The 12,796-nt window shown below is 49.9% G+C and overlaps 1 protein-coding gene across 3 annotated transcripts in view; it reads left to right on the top strand.

Annotated features, from left to right (window-relative positions):
- LOC141273397 (alpha-2-macroglobulin-like protein 1) overlaps nt 1-12,796 on the top strand; it is a 302,764-nt gene that overhangs the window by 23,310 nt on the left and 266,658 nt on the right. The window lies entirely within an intron of this gene.

Here is a 12,796-nt window from a genome sequence, read left to right on the forward strand (position 1 = left end):
TGTCTATGATGGCGGGAGGCAGTTCACATCTAAGCAACAGCTCTGGGAGGGTATTCTGTCCTCATGCAAAACAATTGAAGCAGAAACCATCCAAAACCTGACAAATTCAATGGACGAGAGAGTTCAGAAGCTCCTTTCGAACAAGGGGTCCTATGTGAAAATGTAACATCACCTAGAATAAAGTTTTGAGTTGAAAACTGTTTGATTTCAGTTTCTAACAACCTGCTAATGCTTATAATTTCAAAAATGACCATTTTTTTGGTCTTTATTAAAATGAAAAGGTTGATCGAAAAGTTTGGGGGATCTAAGAGTGTGGCAACCCAGTAGTCATGATTACTTCGAATTCTGACAATATGAGGGTCATGCTGCAGGTAGTGCAGCAAGAAGGCACTTATGTGTCTTGCACATCTCGGAGCCCCAAAATTATTTTCCGGGCTAGATGCAGCTAAAAATTATTATTAATTTTAAATCTGGTGAAGCTTTAGTATAGATGGCCTAATAGGATCAGTGCTGCACACTGCTACAAAGCCCAAATTATTTTCCAGTCAAGATACAGATAAACATGATTAGTAATTTTAAATCTGGTGGAGCTTATTATAGATGGCCTAATAGAATCAGTGCTGCACACTGCTACAAAGCCCAAATTATTTTCCAGCCAAGATACAGATAAACATGATTAGTAATTTGAAAGCTTAAAACGGTTGGTAGGGTGATTTTAACCAATCATCAAGCTTTTACTCTCCCCAGGATGACACAGGGGTAGAAAAGTCGTTTCGGATCCATGATTTGTTCATCTTTATGAACGTGAGTCTGTCTACATTATCAGTGGAGAGCCGCGTGCGCTTATCTGTCAGCACACCACCAGCAGCGCTGAACACACGTTCAGACAGAACGCTGGCTGCGGGGCATGACAAGATCTCCAAGGCGTAAGTGGCTAGCTCCGGCCATTTATCCAGATTGGAAGCCCAAAAAGAGCAAGGGTCCAGTGACACAGTCATGGCTTCAATGTTTACTTGGAGATACTCCTGTACCATCGTCTCTAGGCGTTGACTATGTGTCAGACTTCTTGTCTCCTGTGGCCTTGCAAAGGATGGGCTAAAAAAGTGGTGAAATGATTCCGCAAAATTGATGTTACCAGCAGATACTGTGGTTCTGTTACGGTTTGAGTGCTGAACACTTGACGGTCCCACGGTTGGCAAGATGGAACTGTGAGATTCACTACGTGCACCACTGGTATTTTGTGGAAAAGCACATGTAAGATTCTGCAACAGTCTCTGCTGATACTCCTGCATGCGTGCATCCCTTTCTATGGCAGGAATAATTTCTGCAAATTTACTTTTGTACCGGGGATCTAACAGTGTGGCAACCCAGTAGTCAGGATTATTTCTAATTCTCACGATTCGAGGGTCATGTTGCAGGTAGTGCAGCAAGAAGGCACTCATGTGTGTTGCGCATCCAGGAGCACCAAGTCCCTGTTGTGTTGGTGGCGAGGTAACAATCATGCTTCCTTCCTCTGTCCTCTCCCCCCAACCTCGCACAACAGAAATGTGATCAAGGTCTCCCTCATCTGATGAGTCTTCCATCAGTTCGTCCTCCACTTCTTCCTGGGCTCCTGCACCTTGCTCACTAGTTTGGCTGCTACCATGCGCCCTGGTAAAACCATCTCCCCCACCCTCACATGCCTGCCGCCTTGGTGCTGCCGACCGTCTGGACCTTGCAGATGTTAGCCCTTCCGCATACAACTCCTCCTCCTCTACTTCCTCCACCTCCTCTTGTGCCACCACCTGACTCCGAATTCTGTTTAACATGTGCTCCAGCATGTAAATCACCGGAATAGTCATGCTGATAATGGCATCGTCAGCACTAAACATCTTCGTCGCCATTTCAAAACTGTGCAGAAGGGTGCATAGGTCCCTGATCTGAGACCACTCCTCCAGCGTGATTTGCCCCACCTCTGGATCTCGTTGGCCCAGGCTATACGTCAGAACGTATTGCACCAGGGCTTGTCGGTGCTGCCACAGTCGCTGCAACATGTGCAGAGTTGAATTCCACCGGGTAGGCACATCGCATTTTAGCCGGTGAAGTGGCAGGCCCAACGACTTCTGTAGAGATGTAAGTCGCTGAGCTGCGGGATGCGAACGGCGGAAGTGAGCACACAGCGACCGTGCCCTCTGCAGAAGGCCATCTAGTCTGGGATAGTGGGCTAAAAATTGCTGGACAACCAGGTTCAACACGTGAGCCATACAAGGCACGTGTGTGACATTGCCCCGGCGAAGGGCCGCACCCAGGTTTGCAGCATTGTCGCACACGGCCTTCCCTGGTTTCAGGTCCAGTGGAGACAACCATTCATGAAATTGGTTCTCCAGAGCTGACCACAACTCCTCAGCTGTGTGACTCACATTTCCCAGACATTTCAATGTAAAAACCGCCTGATGACGTTGAGCCCTACTGCCAGCATAGTAAGGAGGTGTGCAGGATCCCTTCTGCGCAGTTAGAAAGCTTGTGGCATGACCAGACAGGCTTTGGGTGCAGGTGGAAGACCGAGAGGAGGTTGAGGAGGCAGAAGCAGTGGAGGAACTTTGACATAAAGAGGATTGACGCACAACTCGTGGGGACGGCAAGACTTGGACAGCAGCCCCTTGTCCTGCTGTCACCATAGTTACCCAGTGCCCAGTCAGCAACATGTAACGCCCCTGTCCATGCCTACTCGTCCAAGTGTCTGTGGTGAAATGCACCCTGTCACACACAGAGTTTCTCAAAGAAGCGGTGATGTTGTGTGCGACATGCTGGTGGAGCGCAGGCACACCTTTCTTTGAGAAGTAGTGCCGACTGGGCATCTGGTACTGGGGCACTGCGACGGACATAAGGTCTCGAAAATCCTCTGTGTCCACCAGGCGGAAAGGCAGCATTTCTGTAGCCAAGAGCTTGCAGATGGTGAAATTCAACCTCTTAGCTTTCTCATGGCTAGGAGGAAATGGTCTTTTACTTGTCCACATCTGAGGGACCGAGGGCTGGCTATTGTGCTTAGACGGGGTTGATTAGGGTGTCCCCGGCAAACTGCCGGTCTTTGAGGAAGATGCAGGCGGACATGTTAGGTTGCCTTGATCCAAAGGTGGTGCTATCGATGTCGGACAGCGCTCAACACCAGCTGGTGTTACCACCTCCAAAGAAAATGATGACCTGCCAATCACGCTGGCTGTTGCGGGTAAAGAGGTGGCAGGTCTGCGCCCCAAAACAGGTGTGACTGCTGTCCCCCCAGTCACAGAGGATGAAGAGGCCGCGGATGCACAAGATATGGCAGACGGTGGTTGGCCCGGCCGGCTAGGCCGCATTGTAGCACACTGAGCTTCCCACTGCAACTTATGCTTCATGTCCATGTGCCGGTTCATGCATGAAGTACTCAAACTATGTATTTTTTGGCCTCTACTTAGCTTTTGCTGACAAATGTTACAGATAACACGAGTTGGGTCATCTTTATCGATCTGAAAAAATGCCCAGGCTATGCAAGGCTTAGCACCCTTGCGACCTGAAGAGCCACCACGACTTGTGGTGAGAGGCAGAGTTTTGTTTGAGGATGCAGTTGTTGACGTGCTTCCAGTACTACGTCTCTGTCCAGGAAGGCGCAACCTGACCTCGTCGTCACTAGCATCTTCCTCCACCTCCTCTGTTGACCTCATCTCTTGGCTGACTGTGGGTTGACAGTAAGTGGGATCTCCAACCTCATCATCATCACCCTGTGCGTTATCACACCCGTCGTCCTCAGAGCCAACCTGTTCCTGCCCTGACAAAAAACTAAAGTTGTCGCTCCAATCAGGTATTTGAGTCTTATCATCGTCTTCCTCATTTTCTCCACCAACAGGAGTTACAGTTTGGGAATGAGGGTCTACATTATGGTCAGAACCTTCTGCGTCTGGTTCTGGATCCGACTCATAAAGATTCTGGGCATCAGTGCAGATCATTTCCTCGTCTGGATTCACAGAAGCGCTGGAGTCGACCTCTGATTCCCAGGCTATAGTATGAGTAAACAGCTCTGCAGACTCAACCATCTGTTCTACCTCATACTCAGACGGGCAGCTGGAGATTTGGGAGCTGTGAGGAAGCAAGTGCGATTGGGGTGACACCTTTGAGGACTGGAGTATTTGTGATGTTGAAGTTGACGTGGAGGAGAGCCCACTTAAAGGAGCACTTGATATCCGTTGAAGCACCTGCTGTTTTTGTGCCTCATCTGGAATTTGTAGCGATTGGCGTGGCCGTAAGAAAGGGATCTTATCACATTGTCCGCTAAAAGAAGTAGACATTTTAGTTTGGCTGGAAGATGGTCTTTCTTCTGCAGATGTTACTGTTGCTTTAACACCTACCCCATGGACACAACCTTTTTTCCCCTTCCCAACACGCCTATTCCCCTTTCCACCAGCAGCAGGCCTTTTTCCACTCATTTTGGTGGTTAACTAATTCACAACTCTGGAGTTGTTTGCACAAAAAAACAATGGATGGGAACCGAGCAGAGCTGAGTGGCCAAACTGTGGTATTAGGCCAAAACTATTGGCTGGGTTAGATGCAGAAAAAAATTATATTCAATTTGCAACCTGATGGAGGTCAGTATAGATGGACTAATAGACCCAGTCCCACACACAGCTAGAAGCCCAAATATTTTTTCAGAGGTAGATGCAGAAAATTTTTTTATTCAGTTTGCAACCTGATGGACGTCTGTATAGATGGATTAATAGAACAAGTCCCACACACAGCTACAAGCCCAATATTTTTTCAGAGGTAGATGCAGATAAAAATTATTTTTAATTTGCAACCTGATGGAGGTCAGTATAGATGGACTAATAGAGAAAGTCCCACACACTGCTAGAAGGCCAAATATTTTTTCAGAGCTAGATGCAGATAAAAATTATTTTTAATTTGCAACCTGATGGAGGTCAGTATAGATGGACTAATAGAGAAAGTCCCACACACTGCTAGAAGGCCAAATATTTTTTCAGAGCTAGATGCAGATAAAAATTATATTCAATTTGCAACCTGATGGAGGTCAGTATAGATGGACTAATAGAACAAGTCCCACACACAGCTAGAAGCCCAATATTTTTTCAGAGGTACTGTAGATGCAGATAAAAATTATTTTTAATTTGCAACCTGATGGAGGTCAGTATAGATGGACTAATACAACAAGTCCCACACACAGCTAGAAGCCCAATATTTTTTCAGAGATAGATGCAGAAAAAAATATATTCAGTTTGCAACCTGATGGAGGTCAGTATAGATGGAGTAATAGAACAAGTCCCACACACAGCTAGAAGCCCAAATATTTTTTCAGAGGTAGATGCAGATAAAAATTATTTTTAATTTGCAACCTGATGGAGGTCAGTATAGATGGACTAATAGAGAAAGTCCCACACACTGCTAGAAGGCCAAATATTTTTTCAGAGCTAGATGCAGATAAAAATTATTTTTAATTTACAACCTGATGGAGGTCAGTATAGATGGACTAATAGAGAAAGTCCCACACACTGCTAGAAGGCCAAATATTTTTTCAGAGCTAGATGCAGATAAAAATTATATTCAATTTGCAACCTGATGGATGTCAGTATAGATGGACTAATAGAACAAGTCCCACACACAGCTAGAAGCCCAATATTTTTTCAGAGGTACTGTAGATGCAGATAAAAATTATTTTTAATTTGCAACCTGATGGAGGTCAGTATAGATGGACTAATACAACAAGTCCCACACACAGCTAGAAGCCCAATATTTTTTCAGAGATAGATGCAGAAAAAAATATATTCAGTTTGCAACCTGATGGAGGTCAGTATAGATGGAGTAATAGAACAAGTCCCACACACAGCTAGAAGCCCAAATATTTTTTCAGAGGTAGATGCAGATAAAAATTATTTTTCATTTGCAACCTGATGGAGGTCAGTATAGATGGACTAATAGAGAAAGTCCCACACTCTGCTAGAAGGCCAAATATTTTTTCAGAGCTAGATGCAGATAAAAATTATATTCAATTTGCAACCTGATGGAGGTCAGTATAGATGGACTAATAGAGAAAGTCCCACACACTGCTAGAAGGCCAAATTTTTTTTCAGAGCTAGATGCAGATAAAAATTATATTCAGTTTGCAACCTGATGGAGGTCAGTATAGATGGACTAATAGAACAAGTCCCACACACAGCTAGAAGCCCAAATATTTTTTCAGAGGTACTGTAGATGCAGATAAAAATTATTTTTAATTTGCAACCTGATGGAGGTCAGTATAGATGGACTAATACAACAAGTCCCACACACTGCTAGAAGGCCACATATTTTTTCAGAGGTAGATGCAGAAAAAAATATATTCAGTTTGCAACCTGATGGAGGTCTGTATAGATGGATTAATAGAACAAGTCCCACACACTGCTAGAAGCCCAATATTTTTTCAGAGGTAGATGCAGAAAAAAATATATTCAGTCTGCAACCTGATGAAGGTCAGTATAGATGGACTAATACAACAAGTCCCACACACAGCTAGAAGCCCAATATTTTTTCAGAGCTAGATGCAGAAAAAAATTATATTCAATTTGCAACCTGATGGAGGTCAGTATAGATGGACTAATAGAATGATGCTATGCCCAAAAGATTTTACTTCACTAGGTGCAGTAAAAAAATTGGTATTCTATACACAGGTGGTATATCTTGCAACACAGATAGGCTACTCCACTGACTAACACACTCTGCAATAGGCCAAAAAGGATTAGCTTTGCTAGATTCAGCCAAATGCTGTGAAAAAAACTTGCACAGCACTGGCACAGACCTGCCTGGCAAAAACTGATAGGAACTGATGTAACCTAGTCCTGAAAAGGACTCCAATTACAATTAGTCTTTACTCCCACAATCTATCTATTTAAGAGCACAGACCTGCCTGATAAAAGTCGTAGGAAATGCTGTAACCTAGTCCTTAAAAGGACTGCAATCACAACTATTCCCTACTCCCAAGCTATCTGTAGATTTGTGCGAAAATTGGCTTGAAATTAACAAGGTATAGCGCACACAGCAACAGCGGTGCCGTCTAACACGCAGCTGCAGCAGTGAGAAAATGGTGGCGACGGGGAAAATGGCTTGGTCTTATAGGGCAAGGACATGTGACATACACTACCAATGACACATGCCCTTGCTTGTGTGAAAAAAAGCACTTCGCTCCGTGTGTGTGACGCGCCCCCTGGGCCATATTCTTTAGGGGGAATATCCGGAGCCGGATCAGATGGGAGTTGTAGTCTTCCGAGTGGCTGTGACCCGGTCCGTGCCCAGGGTGTCAAACTCAGTTGTATGTGGCAGTCCTACAGATGTTAATAAGTTCTTAATGTCGACTACGCCACCCGTTGTATTGCGGTCACTATGGCCGCCGCTGCAGCAGGGTCCGCTGAGGCTGATGGTGTAGGTGCAGCTTTTGATGGTATAACCCCCAACGGGTGGGGTATAGCCTCAGGGGGTCAGGTGCAGAGAATGGGGGTTGTGGTGGTGCAGCATAGATGTTAAAGGAAGACAGAGTCGGGTTATGCAGTTAAGGGTATTTACTCACTGCTGATGTTCCGGTCACTCCAGCTTCAAGTGACCTCCCGAGCCGTGCTGCATCCACCAGGTCCTGGATCCAGCCAACCCCCAAGCGAGTCCGGAGCGTGACCCTGAGCTCTCCTTCTGTCCTTTCTCTGGCCGTCCCCACTAGTGATCCACCCAGGTCCAGCTCCCTCGGGCCTTCTGTTGGGAGACCCTTGGCCTTGGGTTCCCTGACCCTCCACGTGGTATGCCTTCGGGGTGGATGTGGTGGGTGGCCGTGGCAGACGCTGCCCACGGCCTCCGGTCTCTGGCTGGGGTGTGTTTTTGCCCCCACCAGCTTGGGTTCCGGTACCCTGATGCCGACTCTTCACCCGTGGATTGGATTTGGGGTCTCAGAGTCCTCTCTTCTGTTTCCCCCTCTGGGTCTCTCTTGCTTTCTCCTCTCTCTCTCTCTGGGGCTGCTCTGCTCCTCTGCTTCTTACTTCTCTGCAAAGGCTGACAGACTGACCCTGATCTTTGATGGTGCCCACCTTATATACTCCCTCTATGTGTGAGCTCAGGTGACCAGCACCCAATGAGCTCCTATCTTTACCCAGGCTGCTCCCCCTATCTGCCCCTACACTACTTGGGATGTTCCACCCCCCTCCCACTCCAGCCAGGAACAGACTCGGTCGTACTTGCACATTTCTAAGTGGGAGTACCGTTGGTCTGTTCCCCGGAAATGGGATGTGTGTAGTGCATGCAGCCTACCGAGCTCAGTTCCACACTCCATCCTTACCCGGGAGTGGAATATCACACCTCTGGGTTGAGGTGCAATACCCCTGTAGCAGCCGAATCCTCAGGGTGCTACATTCCCCCCCGGTAAATCACAGCACGTCCTCGGGCTGTAAGACATAACACCAAAAACATACAAATTTTTGCATAAACATATAAAACATATAAAACATTATATATATATATATCAATATAAAACATTCTCGTCGCATCTGGCTCCTCCTCCGGTCACTGTGCAACGTGTGACCGGGTAAAGTGCGACAGTCTCTCTGGAAAACTGGTTTTCCTATAAAACCGGTAGGGGGCGCTTTAGGACGCGCAACTATATACAAGGATATGGCCGCTCTCAGTCCTCGGCCAGGTATTAGGGAGGAATGACCGCTCTCAGTCCTCGGTCAGTGGGATTAAGGGAAATACGGGTAACAGTTCACACATGCTGGTCCCAACGGGGACTATATTAGCAACAGCAACAGTTTCAGTTTCAGTTTCAGTTCCAGTTCACGGTTTCAGTTCACGGTGCCCCGACGGGCAACTATATACAGCTTCTGCTTCGCTGTCCTTAGCGACGGCGTCCTCCTGCTCTTGCTTTATGGTTACCTTTGGCTTCAGACCCGTCCGGGTCCTCTTGCTCTTCCTCCTCACACCGCAGCTCTTCCTCCGTCAGGCGATGCACATGGAGGGCGTAAGGACCTTTGGCACACTTGTGCCGGGTGAAGGTGACCTCGTCCCCGATGTAAAGGTCACGACCTCTGTGTCCCTCCGGTAGGTGGGACTCAACGTCTCTCCTGGTTACGAAGACGTCGCCTAGGGTGTGGTGGTCTCGGATGAAGCCCCACCCATGCTGCAGGTTAAACTTTATCACAGTCCCGGTGGTGCGGGGACTATGCGCTGCACGGGGGTCTCTCCTGGCCCGGCTCTTCTGCTCCGCGCTCTTTACTTGAGCTTGCTGTTCCCGGACCCGCCTCTCTCTCCGCTCCCTCTCGAAGTCCTCGAGCTGTTGGCGGCAGCACTCAGCACACTCCGCTGCAGCTGCCCGAGTCTCTTGAGTGAACCCCATAAGATCTTCTCCGGTGGGGTCCCACTCAAACTGTGCTTCCGCTAGCGGGGGCGAGATCCTCTTTACGGGCTTTGGAGCCGGGATCAGGGGTTCATCCAGGGGTCCCTCTCTCCGGAGTCGGGGATGGTGGAACTCCGGTGGCCATATAAATGGCTGCCCATCCGGGCACGTATGCTGGGCGTACAGGTCCTCTCCCAGATGCGGCACTCTTGGTCTTATGGGCGCGGTGGTGGTGGCGCCCGGGTTGCCCGGGCCTTGCGGCCAGGCCTGGGGTATCTGGAAGGTAAAGGGCACCGTAAGGACGGCGGCGCCCTGGGCTACTTGGCCCTGCGACCAGGCCGGGGGCTCCGCGGAGGTAGGGGGCGCTGTTGGTATTGCGGCGCCCGGGGGTACTAGGCCTTGCGACCAGGCTGGTGGTACTTCCTGCTTGGTCACGCTCGGGGTCGAGGCGTGTGACGTCACAGGGGTCGCGGCTCCCGTTTGAGGCCTAGTCTGCGGCGGTGACGTTGCAGCGACGGGCACGGCAGGATAGACTTCGGGCTCTGCGACGGGGAGCTGGGGCAGGTACGCGGTTTCCCGGTCTGGGGTATAGACGTCCCCTTTACCTGCCTCCACTCGTTCGGCTCCCTTCTCGGCGCCGTCTCCGGCCTTCAGCCCTCCCGCGCCATCCTCAGAGGCGGTCTGTCTCCTCGTCTCGGGTGGCGTGCTCCGCTGACAGGTCTCGGTCTGCTGGGCCATCTCACGGCTCCACTCCGCCAACGTCTCTCGCTGCACCCGGGCCATCCTCCTTGCGAGGCCCTCCAGAGCGGTCTGTGCACACTCCCGGTCTCGGGGGAGCTGTGCTAGGACCTCCACTAGGCCTAGTGGGGTCGTTGTTTCCAGCAGGCTCCTGACCAACGGGTCGGTGCTGCTCTGCTCTCCTACAGTCGTCTCCAGCAGGCTCCTGGCCAGCGGGCCGGTGCTGCTCTGCTTTCTCGCCATCTCCGGGTAAGCTCCTCCGATATTCTTCTCCAGGCTTCTTGCCTCCGGGTGCGCTCGCTCCAGACTGCTCCAGGCGGCACCCATCTTTGTTCTCTCCTTTCGTCTCCTCCCACCTCGATGGCGGTCCCGGGGCCACTTGGTGACTGTCAGCTCCAGGGGCTGTTCTTTCACGCTGACAGACACCTCTAGCATCACAGTCTCTGTTGGTGGGGGCGGTTTCCACTTTTGGCGCCATTTTCGGTCCTGGCCCACGATGGGAGGTGGCCTCTCGCCACCCTCTGGCACGCCCATAATGGCGTCCGCTCTTCCAAGGCGGGAAACCTTTGGAAATGGCGGGAATCGCTTCCCAGTGGCGGGAAACTCTGCAGATGGCGGGAAAAAGCTGTTAATGGCGGACAACCGGCAGGAATCGACCTGTGATGGGGTCCGATGGCGGGGACCCTCCGGAACCGGCAGGAGACTTCTTTTTGAGGTAAACTCGTTCTTTTCTTCAGGCACGCAGTACCCGGTTGTTGCGGGCACGTAATCCTGCCGACTACGCCAAAGTTGACGCGCCCCCTGGGCCATATTCTTTAGGGGGAATATCCGGAGCCGGATCAGATGGGAGTTGTAGTCTTCCGAGTGGCTGTGACCCGGTCCGTGCCCAGGGTGTCAAACTCAGTTGTATGTGGCAGTCCTACAGATGTTAATAAGTTCTTAATGTCGACTACGCCACCCGTTGTATTGCGGTCACTATGGCCGCCGCTGCAGCAGGGTCCGCTGAGGCTGATGGTGTAGGTGCAGCTTTTGATGGTATAACCCCCAACGGGTGGGGTATAGCCTCAGGGGGTCAGGTGCAGAGAATGGGGGTTGTGGTGGTGCAGCATAGATGTTAAAGGAAGACAGAGTCGGGTTATGCAGTTAAGGGTATTTACTCACTGCTGATGTTCCGGTCACTCCAGCTTCAAGTGACCTCCCGAGCCGTGCTGCATCCACCAGGTCCTGGATCCAGCCAACCCCCAAGCGAGTCCGGAGCGTGACCCTGAGCTCTCCTTCTGTCCTTTCTCTGGCCGTCCCCACTAGTGATCCACCCAGGTCCAGCTCCCTCGGGCCTTCTGTTGGGAGACCCTTGGCCTTGGGTTCCCTGACCCTCCACGTGGTATGCCTTCGGGGTGGATGTGGTGGGTGGCCGTGGCAGACGCTGCCCACGGCCTCCGGTCTCTGGCTGGGGTGTGTTTTTGCCCCCACCAGCTTGGGTTCCGGTACCCTGATGCCGACTCTTCACCCGTGGATTGGATTTGGGGTCTCAGAGTCCTCTCTTCTGTTTCCCCCTCTGGGTCTCTCTTGCTTTCTCCTCTCTCTCTCTCTGGGGCTGCTCTGCTCCTCTGCTTCTTACTTCTCTGCAAAGGCTGACAGACTGACCCTGATCTTTGATGGTGCCCACCTTATATACTCCCTCTATGTGTGAGCTCAGGTGACCAGCACCCAATGAGCTCCTATCTTTACCCAGGCTGCTCCCCCTATCTGCCCCTACACTACTTGGGATGTTCCACCCCCCTCCCACTCCAGCCAGGAACAGACTCGGTCGTACCTGCACATTTCTAAGTGGGAGTACCGTTGGTCTGTTCCCCGGAAATGGGATGTGTGTAGTGCATGCAGCCTACCGAGCTCAGTTCCACACTCCATCCTTACCCGGGAGTGGAATATCACACCTCTGGGTTGAGGTGCAATACCCCTGTAGCAGTCGAATCCTCAGGGTGCTACATGTGCGCTGCTGATAGGCTGACAGATTGCACCTCCCCACTGTAAATGCGGGAAAGAGAAAAAAAAAATGGAGATCTTCATTGTTCCTGCAGAGATCCATCCCCTGCCCCTCCCCCCGCCCCGCTGTACACTCAAACTGCGTATTAACATTAATTTTCATCATTACTGAGAAAAAATCCAGTTATGATTTTGGTGCACAAACAGTTATCGAACATAACCTCGAACAGCCGAATTTTTCTCAAATTGTTCGTGTTCGCCGAACGGCTCGAACACCGCCCAAAACAGCTCGAATTTGAGATTGGCGAACAGTTCGAGTAGAACAACGCTCATCTCTAATTGGCAGTTGTAGTATGCAGCATCAGATGGCTTATACCAGTGCTGCAGAGTAGTCAAGTGACCATATTCTGCCAAAGGCTGAAGCTACAGTCTAGTAAATGATAATGGGAGAAATGGAGCTGAGTATTCAGTATTTGACCTCTGGTGTGCCACTATGTGACAAATCTTGAAAGTGTAACTGTTGTTTCAGGAGAACTTGCAGCAGAATGTCTGTATCTTCCTCAAGCTCCACCCTCATCCCCGTCCCCTCCATTAAAGTTTATGAGCACCAGTTGTCATCTCCTGTCTCAATAGATTTTCTCCATTCTCTAATTATGAATCATTACTAATCTAGAATTAATTGTACCTTCTCAAATTGTATTATAGTAA

This window comes from Phyllobates terribilis, unplaced genomic scaffold, assembly GCF_046119375.1.
Source record: "Phyllobates terribilis strain yellow unplaced genomic scaffold, ASM4611937v1 Scaffold_5__5_contigs__length_657084704, whole genome shotgun sequence".
Taxonomy (NCBI): domain Eukaryota; kingdom Metazoa; phylum Chordata; class Amphibia; order Anura; family Dendrobatidae; genus Phyllobates; species Phyllobates terribilis.